General features: G+C 33.6%; 1 protein-coding gene and 2 non-coding genes across 9 annotated transcripts in view; 2 read left to right on the forward strand and 1 right to left on the reverse strand.

Moving 5' to 3' along the window:
- nahoda (DOMON-like domain-containing protein nahoda) overlaps window positions 1-25614 on the forward strand; it is an 86436-nt gene that overhangs the window by 22577 nt on the left and 38245 nt on the right. For 6 of the 7 annotated variants that reach the window (XM_073090442.1, XM_073090438.1, XM_073090441.1 and 3 more), the window contains exon 2: window positions 8948-8970. The exons of the other annotated variant lie outside the window; for it this stretch is intronic. The gene's annotated coding sequence lies outside the window, so the exon portion shown is untranslated. The remainder of the gene's footprint in view (window positions 1-8947; window positions 8971-25614) is intronic. 7 annotated transcript variants of the gene reach the window in all.
- TRNAM-CAU (transfer RNA methionine (anticodon CAU)) lies at window positions 7944-8016 on the forward strand. Its single transcript has one exon. It is a non-coding gene; the product is annotated as a tRNA-Met (tRNA).
- TRNAE-CUC (transfer RNA glutamic acid (anticodon CUC)) lies at window positions 18003-18074 on the reverse strand. Its single transcript has one exon. It is a non-coding gene; the product is annotated as a tRNA-Glu (tRNA).

Raw genomic sequence — 25614 nt, forward strand, 5'->3', positions numbered from 1 at the left:
TATAATTGGAGAAGCATCCTATACCCAATGTGGATAAGATTAGGTACTCATTAAGTAAATTAAAGCCATGCTTTGTAGTTTTTATCTCATCAATCTCATGGGTTTTTAAAACGTGACTGAATCATCCGTTGAAGGTCGTCTCACACCATAGTATTATAGCATCATCATGGGTTAAGGATGTGGAAATTAAAATACTTGAGTAATAAGTATAGGTATACTTACAAAGTAAATTGGTTGTTTTGTTGAAGGTGATAGAGGTCACCGTGTATTGACTGCAGGCAATAGGTAGATAGTTATGTTAGTGGCATTTTTATAATATAGGAGTAGACGAGAATGCAGTCCACCTGATGGTAGGTGGCTACTGCCGCCCATGGAAATGTAGTTGCGTTCCTTTGGAGCTCCCGGAGCCCTCTACGCAGCGCAGAGAACGGCCACCGGGGAGGTTTTAGTGCGGTAAAAATCCCACATAACCCGGCGTCGCTCCCACATTGTAGGGTACCTTTTGAAGGTTTCCCCCTCGATAACAAAAAAAAAGTCGACCTCAAATAGGATTATATTCCTATCTGAGGTCGGCCACAGACGTGCCGCTACCCCTGAGAACTAAGCTGGAACGCCTCGGAAAAGTATGTCTCCCTTACCACACCCTTCAAAACAGAACACAGCAGCGCTTAACACTACTGTTATAAAAGATAGATATGATCATAATAAGATATGGTATGTTATAAGTAGGTATGTGGTCATAACACCATAAGAGATGACATAACATAATACAACAAAAACATTATTGTGGTAATGTTTAGTTAATTGCATTTTTTATCTCAGCCATTATAAGTTACAGTATGTGACTCATCATACATGAAAACAGGATTGATTGAAAATATTTAGTGAATAGTTTTTATTTATCAAAGAGAATTCAAAAATAGATGTAAATACTTAATATAAAAATGATAATGTTTTGCAAAACGTCATTGTGCCAAAAAATATGTACTTTGCGTACAAATTTTTTGATTCAATTTATGAGGAAACAAAAAAAGTTTTTTTTTGTTTCCTCGTAAATTGTTCATGTACCTTTTTAGTTATTATTAAAGTTCAAGCCATTAAAATGGAATGTTTTATAGCATACTTATGACAATTATTGTCTCTTCATCCAAGCAAAATTAAAATAATAAGAAAAATAAGTGTGTGTCTATTACGGATCAAGAGAAGGAGGCCTGTGACAGAACGACAGATGGACGGACAGTGGATTCTTAGTAATAGGGTTCCGTTTTTACCCTTTGCGTACGGATCCCTAAAAATTACAATAATATTTCTATTGCAAACAGTGCTTAATAGCTAACTGCTGCTGTGTTCCGGTTTGAAGGGTGTGGTAAGGGAGACATACTTTTCCGAGGCGTTCCAGCTTAGTCCTCAGGGGTAGCGGCGCATCTGTGGCCGACCTCAGGTAGGAATATCTAATCCTATCTGGGGTTGATTACAGATGTCCACGGGCGGCAGTAGCCACTTACCATCAGGTGGACTGCATTCTCGTCTACTCCTATATTATAAAAATGCCACTAACATAACCTATTTTTTTTATTCCAAAAATTTAATTTAGGTACTCAAACGCGCCTAAAAACTTAATCCGGCTAATACGTGTCTTCTAAGTACCAACTAATGTGAACATTATGCATCTAACACATGGCCTGGTAATGCCTATTGGTAAGGTTAGGCGGCATTCTTCGTGAGACCTTGTTCGACTTGCGTGCTTCGCGGCAAAAACTCGTAGCGCGCAAGATGTCACAGATTATGAAATAGGCAAATGCACAGATTATGTAATGCAGAGCATAGACACTAGAGCGGGGAATATTTTCTAATCATTCTTCCAATAACTCAGTCATTTTAGTAATATTATATTTATGTCTGATGGACATTGGTTTGAATATAAGTTACCAGGTTGTAGGGATGTCGAAAGTGCACAGAAGTATTTTAACCACTAGCGGTCACCCATCCGAGTGCCGACCGCGCCCAGTTGCTTAACTTTGGAGATCGATTACGATCTACTTAACCAAGGCTATGCCTACGTGATTCGTATAATTTAAGCATTTACCTATCTCTACAATTTGTTGTTTTTTTATAATTAAAACTAAGGATTGCATGAATTTTACATGGAACTTTACGAGTTCTTAGGAACAGCAATATCTGAGGCGTAAACAACATTGTTCTTTTTTTGAAAAAAATGTCAAATATTTTTAAGGTGTAGTAAGGGAGACATACTTATCATAGGCGTTTCAACTAAGTCCTCAAGGGTAGCAAGACATCTGCCGCCAACTTCAGGAAGGAATCTAATCGTATCATCAAGTTGAATCTTCATACTCGGGGAGGGTAATGTATGTATGTATGTATGTATGTATGTATGTATGTATGTATGTATGTATGTATGTATGTATGTATGTATGTATGTATGTATGTATGTATGTATGTATGTATGTCTGTCTGTCTCATTTTTAGCACGACCTGCAGTTTAGACAGCTTGACAGATTTTAACATATGAAGTATCGTTGGATTCCTACAAATTGAGGTAATGACGTAGGCAATAAATAGTTCTAAGCTGTTGGGACTTTTTTTTAAATAGTCCATAAGGCGTTCGACGAGATTTAACGACTGCTGTCCAATTATAACAACCAAGACTGCGCTTAGCGTCCTGCGAAGAACAGAAACGCACATGAAATTTTGCCACTAATGGCCACCCATCCAACTTGCGACCGCGTCCGACGTTGCTAACTTTGTAGACCGGTTGAGATCTACACAAGCAGTATGTCTAAGCATATTATCTATATTATGTACCTGTATGTTTTTCCCGAAGAAGAATCATTCTCATAATTACATCATTAGGTTCGCCGCATGTGTGGGCGTTAAACGATAATAATTGAGTTGTAATGTGTGTTTGAGGAGCAAAAAGTTCGGTAGAGATGTTACTTAACCAAGGTTAACTTAGAATCAACAGCTTAAAATAAGATAGTCACGTGCACAGACCTTACAGGTATGTGGTCACGTGCCTGTTTTTTTTTAGGGATCCGTACCCAAAGGGTTAAAACGGAACCCGATTACTAAACCTCCGCTGTTGATCTGTATGTCACAGTCTGTCTCGAGAAGCTTAATAGAAAGAAACCTGATTATTTTTTACAAAGTATACATATAGGTATAATCGCGGCCCTTATAACAATGAATAATCAAAATAAATTAATTTTGACTATAAATGGGGGTTGCCATACAAGAAACCGCTATTTTTCGGCGTTATTCGCTTTATTTAATAGATAGATAGTTAAAAATTTTCACAATGTAAGTCGGTATTTAATTTTATGGCTGATATGGTAACAAATACTAAAACTTTAAAAACGAAAGAGCGAACTCCATTGAAGTTAAACTTACATATATATAGCATTAAAAATATCTAATTAAAAATCATAGATTAGTAAAGATTACTCACTCCTAACAAGAAAATGTACCCAGTTTTGAGAATTGAAATAGTTGCGTAAAAAAGTTTTGCCACGTCTCCGTGCTAAAATGTCCCTAAAATATTTGAAATAATTATTTATTTATTATGTAAATTACGCAGTATTAGTTATTTATTCGTAAATTTTCTATAAAAATGTTTTTATTAGTCAAGAATTCAAAAAAAGAACTTACTAAAATAAGCCGTGTGTGGCTTCATTCAATTTCAAGGCGGCGAAGTATCTTTACTAATCTATGTTAAAAATGAATATTATGTTGTTTCATTAAAGTCGAACGTGGTCGAACTGACATAGAATTTATAATGAATTCTATCCAAAATAAGTAAACGAAGATGTTCTACAATTCCACTCCTTGAGCTAAGAATGTGGTTTACCCCGAAACCATACACCACGAATTAAATATACCAAATGTATCCAATATAAATGCACATTTATATCTACAAAAACGTTTAATCTGTCTGTTTGGATCTTCATCCTTTTAGCAATATATAAAATTTAAGTTCACTTCAAATATGGTAATAGTTATAATATATCTTGTTATTTTTTATGCTGTTGTGTTTATGTACTTTTCCTAATAAATATTTTTTCTTTCTTTCTTATAATATTACTGGCTCATAACAATAGTTTTATGCGCTGCTGTAAGTGCTGTAACCAATGACATTTTATACTAATCTATGGCTGTAACAAGTTTGAGTACTAAACCTTCGGCTACACCATTCAAACTAGAAAATTTTAGTGGAACCTAAGTGGTTTCGAAAACATTATAAAACAAAAAATATCAAACTTTATGGTGTCAGTTTTATCTGTCGGTTATAAAAAAAAATAACGAATAGATAACCTGTTTTCCTGGGGAAGTCGGTTAAAAACTCACTCATATTTTTTCTTAAAAAAAATAAAATCTTTAAAAAGTACTTTAAAGTATAAAATTTTAGTAAACAGACCTGGGAGATACAAACTAGTGACATATAGCTATCTATTAAAACGGTTTAGACTTCGTTAACAGTTAACTGTTTCTTTATTTAGCGTTATTTACGACGGATGGCGTCGCCTTGATATCGATTCAAAATTGAATTTGTGATACGTGTCTCTTTCAATTGATATCGTTTTATTTTCGAGATCTCAATGGATATTGAATGAAGGTTAACAACCGAAGGTGGAAATGGTTTAAATAGATTTTTTAGAGACTGTACTCGTAGTAGCTAACTTACGGTCAATATGAAGGTAATAATTACCGACTAATATACTTCTAACCTGCTATTTCTGCCTCATAACAGCAGTGTTAAACGCTGCTGTATTCTGGTTAGATAGTTGTGGTAAGGGAGACATACTTTTCCCCGGCATTCCAGCTTAGTCCTCAGGAGTAAGCTGGAATGGGCACAGGCAGGCGAATCTGTGGCGACCTCAGGTAGGATATCTAATCCTATCTGGGGTTGATTACAGATGTCCATGGGGGGCAGTAGCCACATACTATTAGGTGGGCTGTATAATCGTCTGTTACTCTTATATTATAAAAAAATATTACACGTAAATGAAAAGGTATAACGGATCGGATGCACATCAAACCAGAACACAGCAGCGCTTAACACTGTTGTTATTAGGCAGTAATAGATGTGGCGGTGGTGCCGCCGGAGTCGAACCACAGAAGGTTCTGGTAGAACGGTAAAACGCTGATATAATTTTAAAAGTTGGCCTTATAATCCTACAATTTAAATCATCTGAATGTAGTTCGATATTACCCTAACTAATTTACTGAATTTACCTATTTTACCATATGTAAGGTACTCATTGGGTTTCAAAACACCAATATCCGCATGCCAATGATGGCGACCATGCCATAGTAAGTAGGTACGTAGTGTGGAGGATCACTTTCACCTAATTATACTAACAATGTTAGCGCCTCGGAGAAATGGACGATCACTTTCAATGAAACAATATTTACTATGTTCTTTTCACGTAAAGTTACACAACTATACATTTAGATAGTATGTTATGGAGTTTCTTTCGCCGCTTCTTCTCCATAACGAAACACCTTGTGAAGTGGTGGTAGTTGTTTTGACTTTCAAAAAGTGATCTGTAAAGAACCTATTTTTTTTTTAATAAAAAATTTTGATTTGATTTGATTTTGATAAAAAAAACGTTCATTCTATTTCCTATATTCTGTATTATTAAAATTTTGGGGACGAAATGATTGATTCTCAAAGTGGGCAGTAAGGGTAATGTTTGAGGACCTCTATTTTACACCAAAAGTAGCTGGAGATCATTCAAATATTATTAGGTACCTATATTCGATTTTTTTATCTATTTTTAAATTTGTCCACTTCCTTATATTCGCTAAATTAAGGAAAACAATCGTCCTGGTCGCTATGCAAGCATATAGGTACTATACTTGAACACCGGTTAGTAATATACGATCTATCGGTGATATTAGTTTATTATGTTTATGCGATCTATCTAATGATTTGCCTACCAAAGATCGAACTTTGACAGTATCTATTTACTAAAATTGTCAAATTTCCGTATTCAGCAGGCAAAACATTAGATAGATTGGTTATTGATTCCGGACGTAAGTGTTATAAGGTTATAACATTAGTAATAGATATACTAATGTGATATTTAAGTGCGTTCACACGTTGATACAACTACATTTATTATGACATTCTAGTTCGGAATATGCTACCTACCGTACCGGCCTTAAAGGTCTTGCAATGCTATTCGCATGACTAATAATTTAATTGAAAAAATGTATCCGTTTATATAATTAATTGAAGGAAATGTACCATTTATGTACACATTAAAATATAATGCGAAATTGCCTAAGGTTAGTTGTTTAGCAACATTTGTATAGTAATCTGTATTTTTTTTACTTTTTTATAACATTATTCATCTAAGATTTTACTAAAAAACTACTAACATCTTTGAAAGGCGATAAAAATCTTTGTTATTCTGGGAGGTACGTTAAATATAATATGTATTTCTGCCTCTTACAACAGTTTTAAGCACTGCAGTGTTCTTGTTTGAAGGGTGTGGTAAGGAAAAGGCATTCTAACGATGAGTATAATATAATGTATAAGTCATTCTTACTTACCATGTGACATGATAAGAACAATTGTAGTACCTATAGCAAAAAATAAAACTGGAGATTTGACAGATAAAAATAATTATAGACCTATATCATTAGGGACAATTATTGGAAAAGTGTTAGATAGTTTACTACATACAGAAATAAACAAAAACATCTGTATACATGATAATCAATTTGGTTTTAGACCTCAATTGTCAACTGAAACAGCTATTTTGTCTTTAAAACATACTGTTAATTATTATACTAAACGTAATACGCCAATATATGCTTGTTTTTTAGATTTAACAAAAGCTTTCGATTTGGTTTGTTATGATATATTATGGAAAAAACTGCAAGAAATGAATGTTCCTTGTGAAATTATTAATATTTTAAAATTTTGGTATTGTAATCAAATCAACTCCATTCGGTGGGCAGGATATTTCTCAGATACGTATAGATTGGAATGTGGGGTGAGACAGGGTGGCCTGACCTCACCTACACTTTTCAATCTGTACGTAAATGCGCTTATTGTTGAGCTCAGCAAGAGTCATGTTGGTTGTCATATTGATGGTGTCCCAGTAAACAATATAAGTTATGCTGACGACATGGTATTACTGAGTGCATCAATATGTGGTTTGAGAAAACTTTTAAATATTTGTGAGAATTATGCAAAAGTTCATGGATTAATGTATAATGCTAAAAAAAGTGAAATCATGGTTTTTGGGGCCAGCGGTAAATATCCGAATAATGTACCTGTAATTAAATTAAATGGGACACCTTTAAAACTAGTTAATCAATTCAAATATTTAGGGCATATAGTTACCACTGACCTTAAAGACGATCAAGACATTGAAAGGGAAAGAAGAGCATTGTCAGTGAGGGTCAACATGTTAGTTCGAAGGTTTGCTCGCTGCACGCCTAAAGTTAAAATTACATTATTTAACGCTTATTCCACGTCTTTTTATACCAGCAGCCTTTGGACCAATTACACCCAAAAAACTTACAATGCTCTCAGAATTCAATATAATAATGGTTTCAGGATGCTGATGGGACTACCAAGGTACTGTAGTGCATCAGGGATGTTTGCAGAAGCTCATGTAAACTGTTTTTACACTATAATGAGAAAAAGATGCAGCTCCCTGATGTACCGTGTCCGGGATAGCACCAACAGCATCCTGAAGATGATAAGCAATAGAGTAGACTGTAGATTTATTTCCCATTGCAGTTTCCTACATATAAAATTGTAATGTACCAAAAAATTAATTGTAATTAAATAAATAAGTCTTTGTTACTTTAAATAAACAATTATATTATTATTATTATTATATAATATCAGTTTATGTAGCCATTTTATTCTGTACTATAACCTATTTTCGAAACCTATATCGCAAGCCTCGGTAGCGCAGTAGGCAGCGCGTAAGTCTCATAATCTTAAGGTCGTGAGTTCGATCCTCACCCGGGGCATATTTTTTTTCACTTTTTTAATCATAATTTTATCTAGACTTTAACATGTTACAATTAATCAAAATTTTTGAAGTTTATAAGTAATATATTTTTTTTTCATTACCTATGACCATTATATAAATCCATTAGGCTTATATTTTAATAAAGTGAAGGTAAATTTTTACCGCCCCTCAGAGATGCGATCCATGAAGTCTCCTAAAAGTTAAATAATATTTAAATTAGAATGTGCTACAGCTTAGTAAATAGATAGGTAAATATATTTTTGTATAATACAGTAACAATATAGGCCCGAAATAAAAATATAATAGGTATCAACACGGTAAAGTTGTCATTAAACATTGTTAAATGACAACTTTTATATCAATTAATTATTCTTAGCTACTCTAGGCAATAACAAGGTTATTTATAACTTTAAAATTAACGTAAAACGTCTTTTTAAGACATCGAGAAAACCAAATCAAAATTGTCCCGAGGTAACTTTAAAGTACCTACTTGCAATATTACCTGAAGGTTATGTATCTCGTTTCACATGATATGATTCATTAATAAAGTTGTATTTTCTCTTTCAATGCCAAACTACTTGGACACCTGTTAGTGTCGCAACTATCTCTATTACGAAAGGACCGTATGCAAATTACCGTTTGTGAACAATACATGGCTACCCACATTTCAAACGGTCTTATCTGATTGTTATGAATGCGGCAATGTACTTGAAGCTCATGAAGAATGTATGAATACCTTTATATGACATTACGAAAATGCATTTACATTTTTGGTGACAGCGCCATCTAGCGCTGAGAAGCAATAACTTAAAAGCTTCGTAAAATCACAGCATTTGTAAAAAAGTAAAATAGTGTTGCATATTTTTTTTTATCTTTTAAAACATTTCTTTTACTTACTGCTTTGCTTATATTGTTCATTTTTGTTTCAGACGTTTTTGGTGCTACAAAACACGTAAGTTAAATCTTTCATTACTTACTTCACTAGCGTTTTTCAAAGTAAGTACACTGTAGTTACTTACTAAATTCTTGAACTGTACACATCAGGCTTATAAGAACCATTTTATTACCTTTAAACGCAATATCACATCAATAAGACGTGACAGCAAAACTAATATACATTTCGTTGCTAAACACCGCTGAACACCGCCACGTTGCATATCAATCAACAAAGTTTAACTATAGAACACCAAAACAATCATTCGGCCTTACAGTGACCTTACAGATTATATAACCATTCTTTATTTTACAAAACTTAAAAAAATGTTACACAATTGTAGTCTCTATTACAAAGGTGCTAAAGACTAGGGTAATTAGTAATACGAATTCTTGTAAAGTTTGAAGTAAATTGTTATAACAACGTCCGTTAAGATGAACACAGATAACATTTTGCGGATCCGAAATTTGTGTTGTAATAAATGATATTGAGACTAACAATAAAATTGTTAGTGGTTAATAAACTTACACGTGAAGGAAACGAGATTATTAACCAGATGGCGATTTTATATTGTTTTTATGAAGTCCATAGATTAGTAAAGATACTTCGCCGCCTTGAAATTGAATGAAGCCACAAATGGCTTATAAGTGAGTTATTTTTTTGAATTCTTGACAAATAAAAACATTTTTTAGAGAAAATTTACGAATAAATACCTAATACTACGTAATTTACATAATAAATAAATAATTATTTCAAATATTTTAGGGACATTTTAGCACAGAGACGTGGCAAAACTTTTTTACGCAACTATTTCAATTCTCAAAACTGGGTACATTTTCTTGTTAGGAGTGAGTAATCTTTACTAATCTATGATGAAATCTATAAAAATCTGTATATATTCCATTCCATCTAAACAGAATAGGAGTCTAAAGTCGATCATAAATATTTCGCTACCATTGACGAATAAATTACACTACCTCGATACTATTTAATTATATAAAATTCTCGTGTCACAGTGTTAGTAACCATACTCCTCCGAAACGGCTTTACCAATTTTCACCAAATTTTATATTCATATTCGGTAGGTCTGAGAATCGGCTACTATCTTTTTTTCATACCCCTAAGTGATAAAGGTTGTTCACTCTTAACATTATTTTATTTATAAGGCAACACAACGTTTGCCGGGTCACCTAGTTTAATTATAATTTTATTTCAAACAGAAATAGGTGTGGCGGTTGTGCCGCTAGAATAAAAGCATGAAAGGTTCCTCATTTTATTATTATAAAAAAAATAAAAATTGTTTAGATTGTATTTTTTTATTAATCTTTACTTATTTTGTCTCACTTACTGTGGGAAAATGCCCATCTATTGGCATGAATTGGGTTAGCGTTATATGCTTATGTTATATGCATAGACATTTAGTAAAGTTATTCTTGTCTATGCTAATGTCCATTTAATCTGAAACACTGTAATAGGTCCACTAGATATTTTAAACAAATTTTCTTTCGCTACTAATTATTTTAAATTAAAAATAGCAGTGGTCATATCTCGATAAATTGATGACTCCGCGCCGTGCGTGACTGAAAACGCGCGCCGAATGCATTATTCCCGCCATTACGTGACTGTCATTTTGAATTTATTATCTGTGCTATAGTAATCAAAGACATGTGATTATTGATTACATTATGATAAATTTTGATTTATTTTTTTCTATGTGAATGCGTGCTGCAGTTCACCTAAAATAAAATATTATTTGAAACCAGAATACAGAGGTTAACACTGCTGTCATTACTTAGGCTGAAATAGGTGCGGCGGTGAAGCCGTTGGATTCGAACCACAAAGGCATCTACCACCTTTTTAATCTTCAGGGATAGCAACATATCTGTAGCCAACCTCAAATATAACCCCTCTCCTAACTTGGGACTCATTACAGATGTCACCTATTTCTACCTAATAATAGCAGTGTTAAGTGCTACTGTGTTTTAGTTTGAAGGGTGTGGTAAGGAAAACGTTGACACAAGGAGTTTCATCTTTTCCTTTGGGGTAGCGGGGCGTCTAAACCCGATCTCAGATATAAACCTAATCTTATCTGAAATTCATTACAGACCAGCGTCTTAACGTCTAACAAAACAGCAATCTCTATGATTGCCTTCTAATTACTATTTAGCAATATAGCCAAAGTCCTACCACTAACAAATCCTAACAAACTAATCTTGTGAAATCGCCACTGACTGAGTAATTATTGACACACTGGCCGACCTTGGCGGTGGCGTGGGTCGCATCTCATTGTGTACCGCCTTCATGCGCATATGCATGCACTGGTGTATGCTAAATACCTACTTAGCTGTTCTTACCTAAGATTCGCACGTTTTTCTATTAGATTGTATTAAACGAGCATGCAATACATCTGATGTTAAGTATTCACTGTCGAATTTTAACTATCTTTGTATAGAACCGTCTGTGGTTCGACTCCGAAGGCATCATCGCCACACCTATTTCCGCATAATAACAGCAGTGTTCAGTGCTGCTGTGTTCCGGTTTGAAGGGTGTGGTAAGGGAGACATACTTATCCGTGGCGTTTCAACTTATTCCTCAGGGATATTAACGCATCTACAACAGATTTCATGTATTCTTATCTTATCTGGGGTTCATAACTCATGTCCAAGAGCAGCAGTGGCCACTTACCATCAGGCGGACTGCATGCTCGCTTGCTACTTCTATATTATAAAAAAAACCTCTCCAGCTCTAACCATATTTGTTTTACCACCTTTTTCCCTAGTTCATTTGATACCAGTATAGTAGGAAGGTAGATATATACCATTCAGAAATCAAAACATGGAAATATTGACGTGTCAGTCAGCACGTTTTGAAGGCACGAGCGAAGTAACATTAAAACTTAAAATAGACTACTGTTTTGTGAATTCAGTGCGCGCCTAAAACTCGTGACTGACTTTCTGACTAATCAAATGACGAATGTATCTTTGTAGTCTACGGGACGAGTACGACACGTTAACGATACGATGTCCTTGGGACTTCTCTAGTGTGCATAGATTATTTAATTTTTACAAGACGATTTAGTTAGAGTTACGTAAACGACAATTTGTTTAAATATTTCCAAGATTAGTTCTTATACACAGAAAATAAAATTTGGAACTTGCAAGAGTGTCGTAGCCCAGCATCTCTACAGCCAGTATATGAAACGGTGGAATGCATTACTAAGGATGCATTACCCCTTTTAGCGACGTCAAACGGTAGAAATCCAATGTGTAAAACGATTTTTCAATCTCTTATGGCAGTTATAAAATAATCTTGTTACGTTTTTTGGAAGAGCTTGTCAGAGCGTGTCATACTCTGGGAATGAAAATATCATTATTTAACGTCTTGAAGATTCACATATTTATAGCAATAAAGATTAATATGATTTTTGTGGATGGAATTAAAGGTGGTAGAACCCTTTGTGGTACAACTCCGGCGGCGTCACTGCCACAACTTTTTCTGCGCCTCATAACAGCAGTATGAAGCGCTGCAGTGTTCTGGTTTGAAGGGTGTAGTAAGGGAGACATACTTTTTCTAGGCGTTCCAGCTTAGTCCTCAGAAGTAACGCCTCATTTGTGGCTGACCTCAGGTAGGAATATCGAATTCTATCTGGGGTTGATTGCGTTGGTTGTCCATGGGCGACAGTACCCTCTTACGTACTGAAGGTGGACTGCATGATTGTCTGCTACTCCTCTATTTAAAAAAATTGTATAAAAAAATGGCAGTATCTTCACATAAAACCCTAAACTTTTTTGTTAATAAAGATGAGCTCTCATTTAACTAAAACCGCATACATGTCGTAACAGTACCGTCTGATCTTAAAGCACCTGAACTTTCGTGTTATGTAACGGAAGTCCCCGTTTTTTTTATAGCAGTAAAGTTTAATTGTCGGTTAGCTATAGTAGATCTGTTTCCGGTAACCATAGACAATTTTGTTTCTTCTTTTGAGTAATGGCCACTTCCGTGCATGACCAATACAATGATTTAAAAAAGTGCAAAAATATAAAATCCGATTTTTTATTACGATTCGACAGAAAGATAATTTAATTTATTTATATAGTTTAAGATTTTTTTTATTAGGTAAAATCCTCCCTGGTTGTTCTTTGGTGGCACCGCAGTCACACTTATTTCAGGCTAATTACTACATGGTTAATCAGTGCTGAGTTTGGTTTGAAGGGTATGGTAAGGGAAATACACGATTTCTTTCTACTTGGTTTTCATGAATAGTACGCTCCTGTGGATGACCACAGTAGGTATTCCTACTAGATGTCCATGGGCGACATGATCCTTTACCATCAGGACTGCTTACCGTTTCGTTATTCTATAGCATACATTTTAATATACATAAGACCAGCACCAGGCATGCATATTAAGAGAGAGTGCATGTAAATGTTATCGCGAAGTAGGTCACAAATGACCCATGCGTGGTCACTTGGCCTACACCGCAAATTCGTTCTTCTCACGGAAACTGGTGGAACAATTAAGTATTAATTGCTATTGTCGAGACCACCAAAGATCGGTCACATATTTTTTGGCAACACGAATAGTATGCGAGTTTTGAACTCTTAAAGTTTGGATAATATTAGATTCTTACCTGAGATCGAAAAAAGATGCGTCGTTATCTTTGAGTACTAAGCTGGTTTGCCTCGAAAAAATATGTCTCCTTTACCACACCCTTCAAACCAGAATACAGCAGCATTTAACACTGCTGTTATTAGGCAGAAATAAGTATGGCGGTAGTGCCACTCGAGGCGATGATGATGATGAGGTGATGATGATGTAATTGTGCGTAAGCGATTAATCATTTTGTACGGGCGAAAAGAAAACTTGATGCCTGAGAGTTCTTTATGAAATTTTCTTAAAAATATGTATTAGAGTATGGTACTTGGCATTGTTATTATTTTTGCCGTAGAAGATTTCATATGATTTCTGGTGCTAAGTTGGAACACTCCATGTTCTCAAGAGTGCATTAGATTAATTTCGGACTAGAATTCTACCATAAACACTAATATATTTTTCAAAAAACGAAACATAATTCCTTACTACGCCGTTTTCAAGTACCAGGGCAACAGAACTAGCAGACAATAGGGCTAATTGCTTGGCGAAATAGTGCGATCCTTATCTCTCATTGTGTGCGCAACAATGACAGGTATATCAGGTAGAGCAGGTGATCGTATCTGCTAGGAAATTAGCTGACAAAGCCTGTTGAGTGGTTCTAGACAGTTACGTTTTCGTGCTTATTTCAGTTGGTGTTTGCGAAACTATAATGTAACGACGATTAGTTATATGTGGATATTAATTTGACATTTATTATTTTTATATACTTTACAAATAGATCTATGACTTTACACTAGTTTATTCGGGATTAATTTGCCTTTTATATATTTCACTCTTTCTAATTTTAAAAAATTGCAAAAAGTTGTTATGTATGAAATATTTTCATGCTTCTGTTTTCGTGGACTATTAGTGGAAACTATGACGATTTTTCTTATCACTATATATTGATAGTGATTGTAATTATACTAACGAATCGTATGATTCCCAAAGAAAACGAAAAATATTTTTTTAGCAACCTTTCAAGGGGGGAATTCTAGTCCTTAGCATTCTTCATCTAAGACTTTATCATAACTATCAATAGAATTGAATAATGGTAATAAAATCCGCACAGTTACAAATGTAGCTGCTATTTTCGTTATACTTAGTATTTATTTATTTTCAGATGTAATTAAATTCCATTCCATTTTTAACATGATTTGATTTGAAAAAAAAAACTCTTTTAAACATGGAATAGGGACTTGCATCTTTGACACTACGTGATAAATATAAAAAAGATAAATAATACTTCAGAAAGTCGGTTTTGAACATAACTTCTGCAATATTTTGCCGCGGGACAATATTAAGTAATTCAATTGCATTGCATTTGTTTACTCACAATAACGCAATTCTACAAATTTCCTTACTACGTCAACTGTTTCTATCGAATGCAAACGTATAAATAACTTTCGTCAACGATTTTTGTGTTTTCTAACTAAACTCACGTACGGCCCACTTAGATGCAACGCTTTCCAATCGCGAATTTGTTAATCGAATTTTATTGTAATGAGCGCCATCTTTTGTTCAATAGCTTAACATATTTTAGAATGAAAACTCGGGTTTGTAAATAAATTGTGTGGATTTTCCGGACATTTTTTGTAAAGAACGAATATCTTTTTTTAATGTAATTTTATTGTTAGAATCATGTAACGCATAATAGTGTATTCAGATTTCAACCACATATTAAATTAAATACATAATTTTATTTTATTAGATTCGTTTCTGTATATTTATCGCACTAATTTTTAAATTGTTTATAAATAAATGACATGAATATACATAATAATTATGTTTATAATCCAAGATTTTTTAATTAATTTATTTATTTATCATTATTATTACTAAATAATAAGCATATAATTATGTTATATTGTTAGATAACCTTATATGATTTGGACACTTATTTTTCTACAACATTAACCACAAAGTCTATATTTACTACGTTAATGTTCTAATGCTAGCATGTTACGCGAGCGGGGAAAGTTCCGCGTACATTTAACACGTGTGCGCTAAGCATTGTACAGTGGAGAGCAGAAATCATTGAAATAACGCGTTGTTATTTATTTACGAGGCTTCCGCGAACTATTCGTAGAACAATTATTTGTTTTGTACGCATAGTAGGTAATCATGTTGATGACAAAAGAATCTCTTTTCTTTTTCGTAAAATTTTAGGTCTATCGGTCTATCGTCTGGATCTATAGGTCTTATCTTAGAGAGTGTGCTAAAGCGGAGATCGCATCTTAGCACAAAGCGAGAAATTTTTTTAGACATTTTTAGACCGTTTTTTCTCTTCCACCTAATAATGCTCTGTATATCTATATTATCAAAGTTTAAAAACATGGTAAATTCATGTTTAATGCATCTGAATATGTTTAAAAATGAATCATATTAGCTATTGTTTTTCATTAGTCACTTTTTAAAGTGATTTTATGTTGCTATATCGTTGATATATTTATAACCTATCTCTAATCATCTATCTCTACTTGTATTTCTATTTCAAATCGAATGAATATCATTCCACATTTAACTAATCCGTGGAATTCCTACACCACCCAGTACTTTACTACAAATTACCGACTTAATGTAGATTAACCTCTACTCATTACAATGCAGTAACGATAATTAGATATTGAAATATTGAGCAATCTAATATCTCAATACGAACAATGCAGTTGGAGCAGCATTCTTGGCATTACCGTAGGAGACTGCGTTATAAAGTCACTTTCAAATTCCTTTGATTCTTCGATTCCTATTCCTTTCGCGACAAATCCATCAATAACATGACCATACAGAGTAAACTATTTAAACTAGATTTTATTCAAAAATGTATCTACTTAAGAGTTACTTAGAGAATATTAATTAGGGTTAAGTATAAAGGTGGATTATGATTGAGCTTAAAATTGTCGTCTTTCTAAATCATATTTAAATAATTTTACCGCCTAATTTTCTCGGTGATTAAGATCTCTATTGAAATTACTACTACATTTACTTCTAATTAGTATATAGCTAACTTAGAATTATTCCTATAAGTAAAAATGTTTATTATATATCAATAAATATTTTTTGCGAAAAAAAACATCTTTGTCGACTATACTCACCTAGATTTTTAAGATCTGATGACTTCGTGCAATTAATACCCTGTCACCTTTTCCATAGTCGAAGGCCTTATGGACGCTCTGAAAACATCTAGCATGGGCTGACCATAAATCCGTATTATTTGTACCATACTGCAGTGTTGTACCTATGTTGTAGGCCTCCTTCAGTTTTGGAATAAGTCGTGCTTATTACTAAAACATCAAAGATAATTGCACCTATTGTTACAAAGTAGCATTCAACAAGAATCAAACAATTCCAATCATTGTATCATCGTATGCACTTAAGAGGAAAGTCTGAACAAGTAAAGTGTGACGGAGTAACAAACCTGTCGAACATTTACCGATAGATCACTGATCTATAACGTATCGGGTTGGTTGGCACACGAGCGATGGAGCGTGGTATTCAGTTTTTTATGGAGTAAAGCGACTGCATGCATACATTTGATGGTAAATATCTGCTCTGTCCTCTGTAATACCAATATATCCACTACTAGCTGACCCGGCAAACTTTGTACCCCCTCAAAATCTATTTATCAAATATATTTCTTATAAAATATAGCGTATGTTCGTAGCTTTCGAATGGTGAAAGATTTTTTAAAATCGTTCCAGTTGTTTTTGAGCCTATTCATTACAACCAAACAAACAAAACAAAGTTTTCATCTTTATAATATTAGTGTAGATAAGCTGCTTTGGAATGTTATTGTACTTGTACCTATATGATGATATCTAATGCAGGTACTCTTTTGCCTATTTGTTGACTGAATAAGACGTATATTATAGTCGATTTTCTTTTTTTACGTTAGTTATTTTTATAGAAAAAATGCGCAGAAATATTTCATGTAGCTAATAGATTGAAAGACTCGAATTTTACATCATGTAATGGAAATGTGAAATACTACGTTTGTATATTTTAGTAGAAACATACTAAAACATACGTGTGTCATGGTCTACTTATGAATATATTTTGAGAATGATATATGTGATACTATAGTATAGTAGATAAGATCAGATAATACTTTCACATACGGTATCTTTCCACATTTTAGTTTTCTTTTTATGAGCTACAAACAACAATTTGATATAATATATTATTATTATATTAAGTGGAGAGAAAATTTGAAATTAACAGCTTGAAAATGTTAATTATTTTTTTGCAGAAATAACTTGGTATTAACTACATTAAAATAAAATTACAATAAATTGATAGTCTCTCTTCAAAGCTAGCGAAAAAAATAATTTCTAATGAAACATACTTCAACACTTTTTGTAAAAATATGTTGAATGAAGAATTATGAAATAAATAAATTAAAAAATGTTAAAAAGATATTCCGATACCGGGAATCGAACCCGAGCCTCCTGGGTGAGAGCCAGGTATCCTAGCCACTAGACCATATCGGATATGATGAAACTGTCAAAAAGATGTAATAGGAACTCAAAGACATAAATGGAGACTTTCTTATAATACTGTGAAACAAAATACTTTTTGTAAATTGGATAGTAGTAAACAAGTTATTTTTGTAAAGTAAAATATTTTACTTAGAAACTGCGTAATAATATAATAACCTATTTACTGTAGCCTTGAACAAAAAATCTATGTTGTCTAGTAATCCAATCAATTATTATTTGAGTGATATTTAATAAATACTAATAAAAATCTATTTTAAATAATCAAGACAGTCTAAAGCGTGATATCTGAGCTATTAACTTTAATCGTATTATTATGAAACACCAGATCGTGGCCAATTTAAATGTGATACTATTATTATATATCAAAAATATGTAAATTTAACTGTAGGCATAATTGTCTTAATAAATATTTACCACTCACTGACAAACAGTGTAGAGTTTTAGTAACTGGGGCATTAACTTTTGCACAGGAATTCCTTATTATAACGTGGATGAACACTAAGATCTTTTGGAAATTCATCCCCTGAGAAAGCTAATTAGAGGATGAAAGCTTGTATTAAAAATAAATAACACCCACCGCCTATCTGAGGTTGATGGGGTCTATCTTATTGGGATGCCCAAGGATGGCCGTTACCTACTAACGACTTTCCTACCATTAGGTTATCTACTTCTTATATGAGTATATTTTTAAACACTTAAGTAACATAATTATGACTTTAGAAACATATCATGAATTTTTATTTGAAGGTGGTAGAACCCTTTGTGGTTCGACTCCGGCGGCACCACCGCCACACCTATTTCTACCTAATAACAGCAGTGTTAGGCGCTGCTGTGTTCCGGTTTGAAGGGTGTGGTAAGGGAGACAGACCTTTCCGAGGCATTCCAGCTTAGTCCTCAAGGGTAGCGGCGCATGTGTGGCCGACCTCAGGTAAGAATATCTTATCCTATCTGGGGTTGATTACAGATGTCCATGGGCGGCAGTAGCCACTTAACATCAGGTGGACTGCATGCTCGTCTGCTACTCTTATATTATAAAAAAAAAAAAAAAAAAAATTATATTATCAAAGATCATTAATTCATCACTAATTGTCTCATTTTGTACATCAATATCCATTAAACTGTTAAATAATTCTTTCTCAACTTGTAAGCCTGCGATTTTAACATGTTCATCTGATGTCACCAGGTTATCACGTCACGGTTTAAGCGTTTGGTATTCAACAGATTGAGTCATTGGAGTTTTTCAATCTTTTAATTGGTCACGGTTTAAGGCTCTATTGTTCATTATCTACGGTTCTTATTATTTCATTAAGCCCGAGTCAATCGATATATTAATTCGAGTAATTAATTCGTTATTTTTGTGATTGAAGAGTCAATGAACTATGACTTCGGTTTTTTTATACGAGCAATTCTTTTCCTATACCTTTTATGAAAGAATGCAATGATAAGTCAAATATAGAAATTCAACGATAAGTTAAATGTAAATGAAAAGTAAAATTAGAAAGGGTGCCTACAACATTGAAAAAATGATGACGAAAAAAGTGAAACATTATGACCAAAATTTGATTTTAACAGAGTGTGCAAAATTAAAGCTTATGATGTTAAGCATTCAAATACTTAGAATTACAAAGGGAACAATACTTCAAAATCCACGTCATTAGTACTGAGAAATAATCCTAGAACTGAGAAGAACGGTATTTATGTTGTATGATAATAGTTGTATGATGAGCTTATGATGTTAAGCATTCAAATACTTAGAATTACAAAGGGAAAAATACTTCAAAATCCACATCATTAGAACTGAGAAATAATCCTAGAACTGAGAAGAATGGTATTTAAATCTGAGCAAAAGTAGACGCTCTTATTTAAACAGGTGCAAGTAATAGAAGTAATGGCACAACAACTTCATCGATTACGTTAAGTATTTGTTTTACTATAAGTTTCTATTTACCGTAGAGTCGAAAGCAAAAGTGTATTAAATTAAAATTGACGAATTTCTGATGATTGCTTACGGATTCGTTACAGTTTTGAGGGTCACTCTTGCCTAATATTAGCAAGATGACTTCCTATTGCAATTCGATTTTTACTAGAAAATATTATTTATCTATCACCATAACGGAAGTTTACTTCCTCACGGCAAAACATTAAAATAATCTAAAATATTCTTTAATATAAAGACTTAAGAGTTTCGACAACTATCTAGTTAGAGCTATGTAACTGTAACTGCTAAATCGTTTACCTACTTCAGTGGGTTAAAAGATACCTTATCTTTTAGGTAGTAGGGCTTATAAGAGATGCAAGGTATCCGAGATGTCTCGGACATCTGGCAAGTCGGATCGGTTCGTCACGACGATTACTGACGATTTCACGTTTTCAAATAATGTCGTAACGTGATGTATAGGATTGTTATAAAATGGGTATTTGGGGCATACGAATTAAGGTCTGCGTAAAGTGTTGCACTGTGTACAGTAAACTAAATTGATTCATTTTTTACCCGACTGCGGGTTTTTATTATAATATAGGAGTAGCAGACGAGCATTCAGTACACCTAATGGTAAGTGGCTACTGCCGCCCATTGACATCTGTAATCAACCCCAGATAGGATTAGATATTCCTACCTGAGGTCGGCCATAGATGCGCCACTATTCCTGGGGACTAAGTTGGAACGCCTCAGAAAAGTATGTCTCTCTTACTACACACTTCAAACCAGAACACAGCAGCGTTTAACATTGCTGTTATGAGGCAGAAATACGTGTGGCGGTGGTGCCGCCGGAGTCGAACCACAAAGGGTTCTACCACCTTCAAAATGTTTTTCGAGCTTATATATTTGCTTGACGGATTTTAACAATTATGAAGTTTTGTTGGATTCATCTAAATTGTAGTTATAACCAAAATTACATTTTGAACCAGTTAGGTTCTTTTGTTTTTTAATAATGACTTTTTTGTTCATTTTTAGAAACAGATTTAAAATGACTTAAAATTCGACTTTACTATATATATATACTTTACTATATATATTCTAAAATATTTAAGATGGCCTGTTCCTGTGCTAAGTCTCTATATTTAAGAAATAAGATTAAAAAATCATCAAATAAAATTAAAACAACGTGGAATATTATTAATAGTGAAACTAATAAGAATTTGACATATCAGCAAGACTATACTTTAAAAATAAATAATACTGATGTAAAAGGGGATCTAGAGGTGGCAACAGAGTTTGAGAATTTCTTTACTAACATGCCTATTTTAACAACTAAAACTCTGAAATCATCTCCTATTTCCGCTGAAAACATGCTTAAACAAAGTGTACATGAATGTAACACAGGATTTGAATTTTCAGTTGTTAATGCGAATGATATCATTAATGCCTTCAATAGTCTTGATTCTAAGAAAACTGCAGATCTATGGGGGCTTTCCGTTAAAGCCGTTTCTTCCATTATCGGCCTTATTGCACCGCACTTGGCTTCTGTGTTCAATGCTTGTGTTACTTGTGGTGTTTTTCCTGACCTTATGAAACAAAGTAGAGTGATTCCCTTATTTAAATCGGGATGTAATACTGATCCAACCAATTTTCGGCCAATTTCTATTCTACCAACATTAAGTAAAATTTTTGAAAAAATTGTTTTAAATGAACTGCTGAAGTATTTTAATAAAAACAAAATACTTCATGACAACCAATTTGGTTTTAGAAGGAATCGCTCTACTGTAGATGCAGGGATTGAATTGTTAAAACATATTTATGAGGCCTGGGATGATTCGCGTGATGCCCTTGGTGTGTTTTGTGATTTATCTAAGGCCTTTGATTGTGTCCACCATGAGACACTGGTCAGGAAATTACACCACTACGGAATCAGGAACAAGGCTCTCAACCTTTTGACTTCTTACTTAAATAATAGAATTCAGAAGGTTGATGTAAATGGTACAAAATCGCCCGGTGCTTCTGTTACAATGGGCGTGCCGCAGGGTTCAATACTCGGTCCATTTCTGTTTTTAATTTATATAAATGACTTGCCCTACTATGTAGGGAATAATCACGAGATTGTATTGTTTGCTGATGACACTTCACTTTTATTTAAGATTAAAAGACAATTAAATAATTATGACGAAGTAAATAATGCTCTCTCGAAAGTTATCCATTGGTTCAACATAAATAATCTTCTTCTTAATGAGAAGAAAACTAAATGTATCAAGTTCTCGTTACCCAACGTGAAGCATGTTGAAACCAATGTGTTATTAAATGGAACGGTTTTGGATCCCGTGGAGTCAACTGTTTTCCTAGGTGTTACTATTGACGCCAAATTGCAATGGGGCTGCCACATAGATAAATTGTCGGGTAGACTCAGTTCGGCGGCATATGCTGTTAAAAAAATTAGACTTCTAACAGATGTAGAAACAGCTAGAATAGTTTATTTTAGTTACTTTCATAGCATTATGACTTATGGTATATTGCTATGGGGGTGCTCGTCACACCTAAATGATATATTTATATTGCAAAAGAGAGCTATACGAGCTATCTACAGCCTGCCTCCAAGAGCTTCACTAAAAGAACTATTTAAAGAAATAAATATTCTAACTGTTATATCCCAATACATATATGAAAACCTAATTTATGTAAGGAAAAATATTGATAAATTTGTAAAACGGTGTGACACGCATAATGTAAATACAAGGAACAAACTTAACCTTTCTACACATGTTACTCGTCTCCACAAAATAAGTAATTCTTTTGTGGGTCAATGTATACGTTTTTATAATAAACTGCCCATCAAAATCAGAAATTTGTCAATTAATAAATTTAAAGTTATTATCAAAAGCACACTTAGTCGTAAAGCTTATTATAAAATTTCTGATTATATTAATGATAAAACAGCTTGGGACTGATCAATAACATAATTATTAGTTAATTAAGAAAATGTCAAAGTGTAGCGTATCTTGCTGAACAAACTTCTTTTTTTTAGATAAATGTAAAGCAAGATACTGGAGCTAATGCTTTATTAATTATATGTAAAAATAATGGCATTTAAAAAAAAATTAAAAAGAGAATAATTATTTTTAAAATTAAAAAAGACAAACCCACTGAGTTTCTTACCGGATCTTCTCAGTAGAGGTCGCGTTCCGATCCGGTAGTAGTTTAAGAAAATATTGTAACTGACAATTTGTAAGTGCCGCCGTTGGCCTATACAAAATAAATATATTTCATTTCATTTCATTTCATATTTCATTTCATTTCATTTCATTTCATTTCATTTCATACAACTTTTATTCAATACGCATAAGTAATAATATTCATATAATTCATAGTAACTGGAAATATAGTAATAAATTAAACAACTATTTAAAGATATATCTTGTCAATTCATAAAAACAATTAATTCCGAATTTTGAATATATACAAAGTAGAAATATGCAACTTTTGTTTTAGTTAAAGAAATTACTGTAACTATTAATTAAATTGCTATGTCAAATATTCACGTTTGTTGCAGCACATAGAAGTTTAGTTATGTATTGTATTTTTTTTTTTTTTTTTACTCTTACATTTTTATAAGGATTCTGTCTTATTTATATACTTATACATATTGTCTTATTTTTTAGTAACTAGTTTATAACCGTGCTTTTTTTTAATTATTTTGTCTATTTGCAATTGTACTGTGTGTTGCAATATGCTTGAATAAAGTATTTTCTTTCTTCTTCTTTAAATAACATTTTGAAATCGTATACACAGTGCAAAAACATTCTTAAACAAGCCTACATTACATTCTAATTGCTGTATACAATCCCAGGAATTACGAAAAGCGGTACACCCGAGTCTTAGTTGTGCTTCGATAAGAACCCTAATTTGAGCCCGATAACTGACAATTAAGTACCGCTACTCGTCGACAGATGGCATTACGTAATCAATGACCGTGCTATTTCTGTGCTTCAGCAAACTAGTTTGATAGGGATGCGATAGAGGAAAAAAGTCGATTAATTATCAATGAATATTTAAAGGTGGTAGAACCCTTTGTGGTTCGACTCCGGCGGCACCACCGCCACACCTATTTCTACCTAATAACAGCAGTGTTAGGCGCTGCTGTGTTCCGGTTTGAAGGGTGTGGTAAGGGAGACAGACTTTTCCGAGGCGTTCCAGCTTAGTCCTCAGGGGTAGCGGCGCATCTGTGGCCGACCTCAGGTAGGAATATCTAGTCCTATCTGGGGTTGATTACAGATGTCCATGGGCGGCAGTAGCCACATCAGGTGGACTGCATGCTCGTCTGCTATTCTTATATTATAAAAAAAAAAAAAAAAAAACCAAATTGAAAATTGGCCGATGAAAAAAAGGGTCGTTAATAGTACTTGAAATATGACGGCGAAAAAATATTATGCATTTTTTTCTCAAATTGTATGCCGACCGCAAACTTTAAATGATCGATTTGTAAAAACAATCCATTATGAAAATTCGATTATTGTCATTTCAAAAATCGATTATTACTACATCGATTATTGTAAAAAACCAATTACAGCAATTTTAAAAATCGATTATTGTGAAACACCGATTATTTTTCACATCCCTATAGTTTAGTATAAAAATAAACTTTGTTGCAACGGAAACTGATTGGTTTTGTTAACAATGCGAAACTAATGTTATAATTTACCTTCAATGCTTCCTACACTATTAAATAATTATATTAATAACCTATATCACTAACTTCATAGTCCAGTGATTTAATAATTAAATCAATTATTGATTGTAAAGCTGCTTTACGATGGAGGGGAAGGTATAGTCCGCGCCAAACTGCTAGTCCGCCCTGAAGTTGTTGTGAACAGGTGTGGCTATGGCGACGCGATTCATTTTTTATATTCCGATCGGACTAACAGTTTTACGCGGACTTTTAAAAGGTAATTCCGTATTTCGTATAGTTTTTCATAATGATATTATATAGAGCTATAAAGTCATACCTAGTATTGGTACTAAAGAGAATGTAATTGCCGACATATCTTGTTTTATAATATAGGAGTAGCAGACGAGCATGCACCACTGAATGGCGTGTGGCTACTGCCGCCCATAGACATCTATGATTAAGCCCAGATAGGATTAGATTCTACCTGAGGTCGGCCACAGATGCGCCACAGACCTCTGAGGCCTAAACTGGAACAGCTCAGATAAGTATATCTCCCTTACCACACCCTTCAAACCAGAACACAGTAGCGCTTAACACTGCTGTTATTAGGTAGATCTGGTGTAGCGGTGGTGCCGCCGGAATCGCATCCCACAGGGTTCTAGTCCACCTTCAAAGCCAAATAGCGTAAATTAAGGTTACTTAATAATAAATCGTTAATAGTTAGTTATTAAAATAAATTGTATTTTGGGTCTGATCCACTTAACTATAGAAGTTACCGTGAAATAGGCGTTTTTTTGGTAGTTTTACTTAACAATAAAAGCAGAAATACATAATCGGTTTGCACATTAATATTTTATGAACCAATTCTCGAAACTAACTCCCTTCTATTGTTACAGTTATAAATGACAAAGTAAGAAAACAACGGGAAAATGTGT

This window comes from Epargyreus clarus, unplaced genomic scaffold (assembly GCF_041222505.1).
Source record: "Epargyreus clarus isolate Ecla_fem2 unplaced genomic scaffold, WU_Ecla_fem_2.2 ptg000032l, whole genome shotgun sequence".
Lineage (NCBI taxonomy): Eukaryota > Metazoa > Arthropoda > Insecta > Lepidoptera > Hesperiidae > Epargyreus > Epargyreus clarus.